Source organism: Monodelphis domestica, chromosome 1 (genome assembly GCF_027887165.1).
Source record: "Monodelphis domestica isolate mMonDom1 chromosome 1, mMonDom1.pri, whole genome shotgun sequence".
Classification (NCBI taxonomy): domain Eukaryota; kingdom Metazoa; phylum Chordata; class Mammalia; order Didelphimorphia; family Didelphidae; genus Monodelphis; species Monodelphis domestica.
In genome coordinates, this window is record NC_077227.1 from 239,772,038 (window position 1) to 239,783,845 (window position 11,808).

The 11,808-nt window shown below is 39.7% G+C and overlaps 1 long non-coding RNA gene across 1 annotated transcript; it reads right to left on the reverse strand.

The window, feature by feature from the left end:
• Positions 1-403: 403 nt before the first annotated feature.
• Positions 404-11,452, reverse strand: LOC130456305 (uncharacterized). Its single transcript, XR_008914949.1, has 2 exons — positions 10,606-11,452; positions 404-530 (listed from the first exon to the last, which is right to left on the reverse strand). It is a non-coding gene; the product is annotated as an uncharacterized LOC130456305 (long non-coding RNA).
• Positions 11,453-11,808: the final 356 nt, after the last annotated feature.

Below are 11,808 nucleotides of genomic sequence, written 5' to 3' on the forward strand. Positions count from 1 at the left end.
AAACTTGGAAGGGTTCATAGAAACTGATACAAAGATAAATGAACAGAACCAAAAAATTATATATATGAAGGGAAGCAATGCTAAACAATTCAAAACTGAGTTAAATAGAAGCAGCAAGAAAATGAAGTGGGTAAGAGCACAGGACTGATACCAGTAAAACCTGAGTTCAACCCCTGGACTAATCAGTAACATTTATCTACATTAAATTCTTCATCTATAAAATGGGAGTGATACAAGCATCTACTGTTCAGTGCATTGTACAGGGTACTGTTCAGTGCAAAGTCACAGAATCCCACAATTAAAACTACCATAATATGTGGCTCAAGTGTACAATGCCTAGTTCAATTTCACTAATTTAAATGACTTAACAAGAGGTCTATAACTCAAACACATAAATGATTCCTTTTAAATGGAAACAGGTCTCAATTTCTGTTGGAAATTCTATGGTATCCCATCATACTTCCTGAACAGGTCAGGTTGTTGGCCTTTGTGATTTTTTTTCCTCATCAGAGTTTTTGGCTCTGGATGCTCTGTAATGATAAGAAGGGAAAGGACAGTATAATTTCTCATCTTTGCATTCATAGACATTACAAAGAGTATATACTCAAGAAATATTGGATAACCATATATGTATTATTATCCTTATTTTACAGATGATGATATTTGATTCAATAATTCAACAAACATATTTAAAGTGACTACTAAATGTGAGGCACTGAGGATATTGTATGTGAAGAATGAAGCAATTATTACTCTTTTAAAATTAATAATAGTACTTTATTTTTCTTCAAGTATATGCAAAAACAATTTTATATATTCATTTTTTAAATTGTGGAATTCCAAATGATCTCCCTCTTTCCCACTGCTTCTTCCTTATTCTCTACCATTTCTCCCTTCCTGAGAAAGAAAGCAATTTGATAGAGATTTTATATGCATAATCATCCAAAACATTTTCCATATTAGTCACATTGTTGAAGAGATTTCAAGTTTAAAAAGGGAAAAGAATGCAACATATAGTATATTTTAATCTTCATTCAAACTCTATCAGTTATTTTTAGAAGGCAGATATAATTTTTCATCATATATCTGGGATTGTCTTAGATCCCTGTATTGATGGGAAAAAAATTGGTCTTTGAAAGTTGTTCATCAAAAAGTATTATTCTTATTTATATACAACGTTTTTCTGGTTCTGCTTATTTCACTTTGTATCAGTTGATGTCTTTACAGGTTTTTCTGAAAATTTCCTGCTCATCATTTCTTATAATAAACTATTGTTCCATTGAAATCCTGTGCCAGGGCAAGTAGGTGGGCTCAGTGAATAGAACACTACACCTGGAGTGGGGATGACGTGGGATCAAATCTGGTCTCAGACATCACAACTCCGGGGCTCTTGGTCAATCACTTTACTCCAGTTGCCTAACCTTTACCATTCTTTTGCCTTGAAACTAATGCTTTGTATGAATTCTATGTCAGAAGGTAAGGATTTGAAAAAAATCATATGCCAAAATTGGATCAGCCATTGTCCATTTGATGGACAATATTTTAATTTCCAATTCTTAGCTACCACCAAAAAGAGGTCTGATAAATCTTTTTTTTTATGAATAGGTCTTTTTCCCTTTGTAAAAAATATTTTTGGCTTACAGATCTAGTAGTGGTATTGATGGATAAAATGGTATGCAAAATACTGCTGGGTTTCTACCCCAAAGAGATCATAAGGAAAAAGACTTGTACAAGAATATTCATAGCTGTGCTCTTCTTGGTGACAAAAAATTGGAAAATGAGGGGATGCCCTTCAATTAGGGAATGGCTGAACAAATTATGGTATATGTTGGTGATGGAATACTACTGTGCTGAAAGGAGTAATAAAGTGATGGAATTCCATGGGGACTGGAATGACCTCCAGGAATTGATGCAGAGCGAAAGGAGCAGAACCAGGAGTAAATTGTACACAGAGATGGATACACTATGGTTCAATCGACTGTAATAGACTTTCCATTAGTGGCAATGCAGTGATCCTGAACAACTTGGAGAAATCTATGAGAAAAAACACTATTCACTTTCAGAGGAAAAACTGTGGGAGTAGAAACACAGAAGAAAAACAACTGCTTGAATACATGTATCAAGGGGATATGGTTGGGGATGTAGACTCTAAATTAACATACTAATGCAAATATCAACAACACGGAAATAAGTTCTGATCAAGGACACATGTAATGCCCAGTGAAATTGCACGAAGGCTACAGGAAGGGTGGGGTTGAGGGGAGGAAGGGAAATAATATGATTATTGTAACCAAGGAACAATGTTCTAAATTGACTAAATAAATTAACTTAAATTAAAAGTAAATTTTAAAAAGATACACAAAATTTTAGAGCTATGTGAGCATAGTTCAAAATTGCTCCCCAGAATGGTTGGATCAGATTCTGTCAACCATTAGTGTCCCAATTTTCCCACATCCCCACCAACATTTATTATTTTTCTCTTCTGTCACATAATGGGAGGTGGTACCTTAGAGTTATTTTAATTTGCACTTCTCTGAGAGGATTTAGAACACTTTTTCATACAGCTACAAATGGTTCTGATTTATTCATCTGAAAATGGCTATTCATATCCTTTTTCATTTGTCAACTGGAGAATTACTTAGATTATTTTATAAATTTGCGTAGTTCATGTATTTGAAAAATAAGACCTTTGTCAGAGAAGCTTACTGGAAATTCCATCACCACCCCTATCCCCACCCCCACTTAGGTTTCTGCTTTCCTTTTGATCTTCTTTGCATTTGGTTTTGTTTATACAAAAGTTCTTTGAAATAATGAAAATGAGAAACATTATATTCTAAAATGTTTTATATCTCTTATTTGTTCATAAATTATTTTTATGCATATATCTGACAGGTAAACTATTCCTTGTTCCCCTAATTTGCCTATGGTATCACCATTTATGTCTAGATCATGTACCCTATTAACCTTATCTTAGTATATGTTGTGAGATATTGGTCTATCCCAAGACTCTACCATACCATTTAATTTTTTTCCAGATTACATTGTTGGCATGATTTTTCTTTGTTTATTCATTTTGTATTACAGTTATTAATCATGACCACCAACAAAAATGTTTAAATAAATACATAAAAAGTGTATAAAACCACAAACTTCACATTTTTTACTATTTAAAAATTGTAAATTATATGTGTGCTAAGATAAATATCCTTGGTTCTTTGAGTTCCCTTTGGGATTGTTTTACTTTGACACTTTTTTTCCCTCCTGATTTTGTATAGTTATTACTATTTAAAGGAATCATAGTATTTATTATTCTTATTATCTTTTCATCTCTTCAGTTAATTCTCTTATTTTCTTTACATTTAAAATATTTTTCATTTCTAATAACATAATTATATTTAAATATCATACATTTTTCAGCCATTTCTCCCACTCATTTCATTTGTGTTATTCCCAGTTATTTTCTCAATACAAAGCTTTCAAGAATATTTTCATATGTACACAGCATTTTACCTTCTCAATAACACCCTTGAGGCCTGATCTTAGTAATGAGGTCCTTAGGTCAGTGAGCATGAACAATTTTTCAGTTCTTAAAAGACATTTCCATCCAGTTTTCTAAAACACAATTCACAACTGCTCTATCAATGTTACATTAAGCCTATATTTCCATGTTCATATCAACATTTAATTTGATAAGCCTAACATGTCTGATTCTCAGAGAGCATTCATTAAGAAAATTATATTTAGTTTGATTAATCCCTTGATAGTGGACACAATCTGTTGCCAAGATCATACTCTTTCTAAAAGCAAGTCTTTCCATCTTGGTCATATGAGTGGGATTTTTGTTCCAATGCCATAAGCCCTCAGTAATGAAGGATTACCTCCATAGTATAATGAATGTTAAAGTAAGATTTTTTAGAATATTTATTCCCTCTAGACCATGGCTGTTCAACAAGAAACTATGTTTGGATTAGGTCTCACATTGTCACTGTGTTTTTTGTATACAATCTTTTTGATCCTTTCTGTTATCTATTTTTTCCCCCATGGGTGAACTCATCCCAGTTTCAGTCAATGTCAAAGTTGTTAGCTGTGCATTTCTATCTTCTCTGTTACCTCTCATGGTCTGTTCCCTATTTCCTTTCTCTCTACCGTATCCCTCCTTAGATATCTGACTTTCTTTGACAAATACCCCTTGAATTTACACCCCTTCCTAACAATCCTCCAATATACTCTAGCTTTGCTGTCCTATTTCCAAAGTCGCCAAAGTGACTTTCCCCTTAGCTTTTAAGGGTGAAATAATGAAAATGAAAAATGAGGGGTATATGGGGTATTCAGGGAAGGGTAGTATCTCTGGATGGAAGGCTTGTCGTGCCTTCCTAGGGCAGCTCTCCAACCTCTGACCCCCACCTGAAACCCAGCTCTCACTTGTGGCTCCCAGTAGCTGTGCTATAGCATGTGGTAGCGGCCACACCCCAGGCAACCTTGTGAGGGTAGCCATTGGGTCATTGAGGACCCCTGGTGAACCAGGGCTTTGCTCACCCAGCATGTGAAGACTGCTTCAGCAGAACAGGTGGAAGAAACCAATAAAAAGGTTCAAAGGCTGAGATGGCGATGCAGCAAGGCACTGTGGAGTGCTTAGGGCGTGTTGGAGCACAAAGGACAACACGGCCATCCAATGCATCTGAGGAAGTCTCCAGGCGTTACAATTTTTCAGGCCACTGGACCCACTTCCAACGCCGAGAGAGTGAGACGGTCTCTGTGCATCGACTTTTCCACTTAAATCTCCTTCATGCACAAGTATCTTTGTGCACACTCATCTATCCTACCCCTGTCCATCCTCTTCAAGACCTGCAGCGATGGGGGAGTGGCAATGCAACAGGTGGAGGTGACCACTGGCAGTTGTAGTCATGATCCTGCACATAGGTGGCCCACGGACCAGTGGTCGCTTGGCTCTGTAGGGCAGCAGAGATGTTCGGCAGCATCCTGGGCGACTGAGCAGCCGTCTCTAGGACAGCACTGCTCACCCTAATCAAGGGAGGGGACTAGAAAAGGTGTCGCAAACATTGCCTGCCTTACAAACACCCGGTCAGCACACCACAGCTGGCGGGTCATCCCCTTTAAGCAGTTGAAACCAAAGAAAACAAAAGACAAAGAAACTCCTACTAGGAGCATGGAACATCAGGACATTACTTGACAGAAAGAATACGCCAAGACCTGAGAGAAGAACAGCTCTAATCAGTAAAGAACTGGTGTGATATAACATCGACATCACAGCATTAAGTGAAACACGCTTACCAGAAGAGGGATCACTCAGCGAACCCACCACTGGATACACCTTCTTCTGGAAAGGTAGAGTCTCAAATGAAGACAGAATCCATGGTGTTGGCCTGGCTATCAAGACCAGTTTGTTCAAATAGCTGCTAGACTTGCCTGTGGGCATCAGTGAGAGATTCATGAAGATCCGTTTACCTCTCAGTAAAGACCAGTATGCCACAATCAGAGCATATGCCCCAACACTGACCAGCACAAAGGAGACCATCGAGCAGTTCTACTCTGACCTGAGTGCCGTCCTGCACTCAGTGCCCACAAATGACAAGCTGATACTACTGGGAGACTTCAATGCCCGCGTTGGCCAGGACCATGAAAGATGGAAAGGAGTGCTTGGCAAACATGGCGTGGGCAAAATGAACAACAACGGCCTACTGCTACTCAGCAAATGCTCAGAGTTCAAACTCACCATCACAAACACTGTGTTCAGAATGGTGAACAAATATAAAACATGATCAAAACAGTGGCATCTCATTGACTACATCATTGTACGCCGGGAAGACATCCAGGATGTACAGATCACCAGAGCCATGAGAGGAGCTGAATGCTGGACAGACCACCGATTGGTTAGAGCAACTCTTCAAATGCGCATTGTGCCTCACCATCCAAAATGTGCCCAGACAGTTTGTGCATTTTACAATATAAGTTGTCTTGGAGATCCATCTTATTTGCAAACATTCCAGTCCTGCCTGGATGACAAGCTGTCTGCCAAGGGACCATTCACTGGAAGATCAACTGAGAAATGGAACCAGTTCAGAGATGCGGTGAAGGAAACATCAAAGGCAGTCCTAGGCCCCAAACAACGCAACCACCAGGACTGGTTCGATGAGAACAACACTGCTATTGAAGACCTATTGAGCAAAAAGAACAAAGTCTTTATGGAGTGGCAAAATAACCCAAACTCTGCTCCTAAAAAGGACAGATTCAAGTCTCTCAAAGCCATGGCACAGTGTGAGATCAGGAAGATGCAAGACTGATGGTGGGAAAAAAAGGCAGAAGAAATCCAGCGTTTTGCTGATACGAAAAACTACAAACAATTTTTCAGTGCCCTCAAGACTGTCTATGGGCCCACCATAGACTCCCTTGACCTACCACCACTCCCTTGCTATCCTCTGATGGTGACACTCTCATAAAAGATTAAAAAAGGCATCAGCAACATGTGGAAAGAACACTTCAGTCAGCTTCTCAACTGACCCTCTTCAGTCGACCAAAGAGCCCTTGACCAGATCCCCCAAAACCGCACCATTGAACAATTTGATGTCCCTCCTTCAATAGAGGAAGTCCAAAAAGCCATTAACCAAATGAGTGCAGGCAAGGCACCTGGTAAAGATGGGATCCCAACCGAGGTGTACAAGGCCTTAAATGGAAAGGCACTCCAGGCATTCCACATAGTGCTAACCAGCATATGGGAAGAGGAAAAATGCCCCCAGAGATGCCTCCATCGTAGCCCTATACAAGAACAAAGACTCATGAGCAGCCTGTGATAACTACAGAGGCATCTCACTACTCTCCACTGCTGGAAAGATCCTCACCCGTGTTATACTCAACAGACTCCTGTCATCTGTCTCAGAGCAGAACCTACCTGAATCACAATGTGGCTTCCACCCAGATCGCAGCACCATCGATGGTCTTCACAGTGAGGCAAATGCAGGAAAAATGCCTTGAGCAGAACTGAGTCTGTACATTGTCTTCATAGACCTGATGAAGGTGTTCGACACAGTGAATAGGGACACATTGTGGGTGATCCTTAGCAAGCTCGGCTGCCCAGCAAAATTCGTCAAACTGATCCAGCTCTTTCATGTTGACATGACAGGGGAAGTGCTACCTGGTGGAGAGACTTCCGATCACTTCAACATCTCCAATGTCGTGAAACAAGGCTGTGTCCTCGCTCTGGTACTATTCAACCTATACTTCACCCAAGTATTACGACATGCTGTGATGGATCTAGACCTGGGCATCTACATCAAATACTGACTGGATGGCTCACTATTCTACCTTCGCCACCTGACTGCAAAAACAAAGACAACAGAGAGACTCATCCTGGAAGCTCTCTTTGCAGATGACTGTGCTCTCATGGCCCACCAAGAAAATCATCTTCAATCCATTGTGGACAGGTTCTCTACAGCAACAAAACTGTTTGGCCTGACCATCAGCCTCAGCAAAACAGAGGTGCTGTTTCAACCTGCACCAGGGAGGCCAACTAACCAGCCATGCATTATAATCGACGGCTCGCAGCTTTCTAATGTCAACACTTTCAAGTACCTGGGCAGCACCATCGCCAACGATGGGTTCTTAGACTACGAGATCAATGCCAGGATCCAAAAGGCCAGCCAGGCACTCAGGTGGCTGCGCTCCAAAGTCCTCCAACACAGTGGTGTAAGCACTGCGACGAAGCTCAAAGTGTGTAACGCAGTGGTCCTCAGCTCCTCGCTCCTGTAAGGTTGTGAGACATGGGCACTGTACTGGAAGCACATGAAACAGTTGGTGTAATTCCACCAACGCTCTCTCCGGTCAATCATGAGGATCCGATGGCAGGACCGAATCACCAACCAGGAAGTCCTCGACAGAGCCAACTCCACCAGCATCAAAGTAATGGTCCTCAAAACCCAGCTATGATGGTCTGGACACGTCATCCGCATGGACCCACAGAGAATACCAAGACAGTTATTCTATGGTGAACTGTCAGCTGGACTCAGGAAACAAGGCCAACCAAAGAAAAATATTCAAGGATCAGCTAAAGTCATACTTAAAGTGGGCTGGCATTATACCAAAGCAACTAGAACTCGCTTCTTCTGTCAGAAGCATCTGGCAAACCCACATTAACCATGCTGGCGCCACCTTTAAAGATGAACAACGTTGATATCTTGCTGCTACATGTGAACGCCGACACCAGGCCACAACTGCACCTCCCATAACAACTGGAGTCCCATGCCCCGTGTGCCACAAACTCTGCGCCTCAGTCTTTGGACTTCAAAGCCACATGAGGGTACACCGTAGATGAAACTGCACAAAGACAATTGTCATTCTCTGTCACTGAGAGACTACCACTATTCACCAAAAATCCCTTCCTTTTCCCCACAACTGTGTTCTACTACTTTTTGAAATGAGTTTAATTTTAAAAATCCCACCCCTATCTTGTCCTTAGAGTCCCTTCTTGAAGTTCTTACCTTACTCCCTTATTTCTTGATATATATTCCTCCTCTAAATATCCCTTTCTTCTCTCTCTTTTCTTTATACAACTGTGAATTAAAAAAATTAATATACAATACCAAGTATTATATTTAATATTTATTAAATATTTAACTTGAAACAAAGGGACAGTAAAAAGGCTAGAGCAACCTAGAGAGCTCCCCAAACCTCCACATGGAAGAAGAGAGGAGGGCCCATGTGAACCAAAAATAAAATCCCCACAATGTAATGACACACATACATGAAAGGGAAAACGCAATTGTGGGAAACAGTCCTTGTACAACATTCTAATTAATACCCAATTGTCCTGCTTTCTCATAACCCACTCTTCCTTCTCTTATTCTGTCAGTTCCCCCAAGGGGATTCCCTAGTCCCTCCCTTATCCCATCTCCCTTACATTCTGTTTTTTGGTACATTGACAAGATTTTTACCCTTTTTGTGTGTGATGTTTTCTCTTCATCCCAGGCCTGATGAGAGTAGTGTTCTAGTACCATCAGCTTCTATCCTCATCTCTGTGGCAGTTCCTCCACTCATTTCTCCGTTATATTAGACAGCTATTCCACCCTCCTTCCTCCTATTCTATGCTATTACCATTTTAGCTCTTTACATTACATTCACTTTGACATCAACCCTTCCATCCATACACATTCCTTCAAAATACTCAATCAATGATGCCATTCCCAAGAGCCAGAGATGATAATTTCCCATATGGGAATCAGACAATTTGATCTTTTGGGTTACTTATGATTATTTTGTATGTTTATTAAATTTTCTACTGAATTCTTAGTTTTTACCAATAAATACATGAAACTTCTTTAGTTTGTTAAGTATCCATTTTTCAGCTTTTATAGTTATGCTCTTCTCAATATGTTATTCTTGATTGTAAGTCTAGTCTTTTTGATCTTCCAAAATGTTCTGTTCCATGCCCTGCATTCTTTTAATATTGTGGTGCAAAATCTTGTGTTATTCTGACTGTATCTGTATGGTATTTAATGTTTTTATCTTATTGTTTATAGCATTTTCTCCCTAACCTTGGTACTATGGATAGCAATGATTTTACTGTGCATTTCATCTTTGCATCTCTTTGAGGTGGAGATTGGTGGATTATTTTAATTTCTATCTGAACATCTGAATTTAGAATTTCTGGTCATTTTTCTTTTATTATCTTAGAGTATGGTGTCTAAACTTGTTGTTGTTACCATAATTTTGGGAATTCCATCTATTTTTATTTTGCCTCTCCATGATCTTTTTTCCAGGTCAGTTATTCTTAGGATAAGATGTTCATATTCCTTTCTATTAATTCATTCTTTGAATTTTGCTTTATTATTTCTTGTTCTCTTGGGACATTGTTAGTGTCTCCTTTTCCAAATCTATTTCTTAATGAATTCTTTCTTCCATGTGTTTCTAAATTTCTTTTTCCTTTTGGGCAATCTCTATTTCATAATTTTCTTGATTTTCTTACATTGCTTTTATTTTTACCTAATTTTTCTCTAACCTTTCTGTTTTGCTTTTTGAGATCTTTCTAAAGATCTTCCAAAAGCTCTTTTTGAGCTTATGACCAAATTTTGCTTTTCTTTACTGTTTTGAAGTAGGTGTTTTTATTTTACTCTTCTTTGAGGTTGAGCCAAGATTTTCTCTGTCCCCATAATAGCCATCAACAGTTGGATTTTTTTCTCCTTTGTTCATTTTTGTTTATTTATTTATTTTTAAATATTAGTTGTCAAGCCAATAATCTTCGTTATTTGCTTTTTTTGCTCTACTTCCAGGATATCCAGTGTTTTGGGATATGTTATCAAAGTTACCAGGAATTTGTGTGTGTGTGTGTGTGTGTGTGTGTGTGTGTGTGTGTGTGTGTGTTTTATTCCTGTGTCCTATTTAGTTACTCATTTTTTTAGTCCAGGACCAAATGTATTCCTGGTTCCCTGCTCAAGTTCCACTCTGATTGATGCTCCAACCAGAACCTAGGGGCATCTCTGCCACTACAACTGCAAGTAGCCAGTCCACCTTCTATTGTGGCAGCAACAAAGGACTCCATTGTCCTGGTAATGAACACAGCTGATGGGGCCCCAGTTCCTCAGCAACCATACTCACCAGTGCATGCTTCTTCCTCTCTCTTTCTCTCCTACTGTTATAGCCTGGGTTACAGCAGACATTTAGTCCAGGTTTCTCAGACCTCCAAAATCCCATGTTTGTTAGTGTTGAGATTTGAAATCCTGCCCTTAAAACTTGGTGCCTATTAACTTTATGGTATCTATTCCTTCAATCCCCACCTATAGATGAGCAGATGTTCCCGTAGCTGAGAAAATGGAGGACACAGCTTCTTCCAGATCCCTCTGCCTTCAGATTTATTTCTGTGGTATACTGAGTGATGAAAGGAGAGCTCAAAAAACAAAATGAGGTTGTTGATCCTGTTCCCCGGGGGTTTCCTTGTGTTTTGTTGTTGGTTGATTATAGTTTGTTTACTCTGTTTATGCCTGAAAGTCCTATAGAGGTGGGACTGGGGTACTAGAATTTAGAAATCCTCCCTCTTTTCTCCTGCCTTTCTAGATTTAATCTCAATTGCTGTGGATCTTTGCCACTTCTAGCATTGATTCTACGGAGTTATTTTTGATTGATTGTGGGGAGGGGGATATTAGGAGAATTAGGAAACTCAACACTACTCTGCCATCTCCACACAATCTCTTCTGTTACAATTTTTAATACTAGTTTTCTGACATTTAGTGATACATATTTTCTCTGTCACCCCTGCTCCTTCTCTTTCCCTAATATGACAGGTAATATGGTATAGCCCTGTGATGGCAAAACTATGGCACACATGCTAAAGATAGCATGCAGAGACCTCTTTGTGACAGGAGCATCACCACATGCCAAATTTAGTTACTAGAAAGGCAGAAGGATTCAGGCAGAGTGCCTTCCCTCCAGATCTCCACCATGCCTCCCTGGCCCTCTGTCCAGCAGCCCAATAGAAGTGATTATTCTCTTTCATGAGTGGAGCCCTCGGGTCACTCCCTTCCCTTCTCTCTCCCTTGTCTAGGGTAAGGCAGAGGGGGAAAGGGGACATGTCACTTGGTCTCTTATGGAGGTGGGGCATGGTATACAGTCTGGTGGGTGGGGTGGGGTGAGGCACAGAACATGGTCTCTAAAAGATTTACCATCACTGATATTGACTGTACATGTGCTATTATACACAAATTTCCATCATCATTATGTTTTAGAAGTCACCAGAAAAATTCATGAAGCAAATAAGGTCATATAATTTTCTCATTATCCCAACATTTTTTGTCAAATATCATG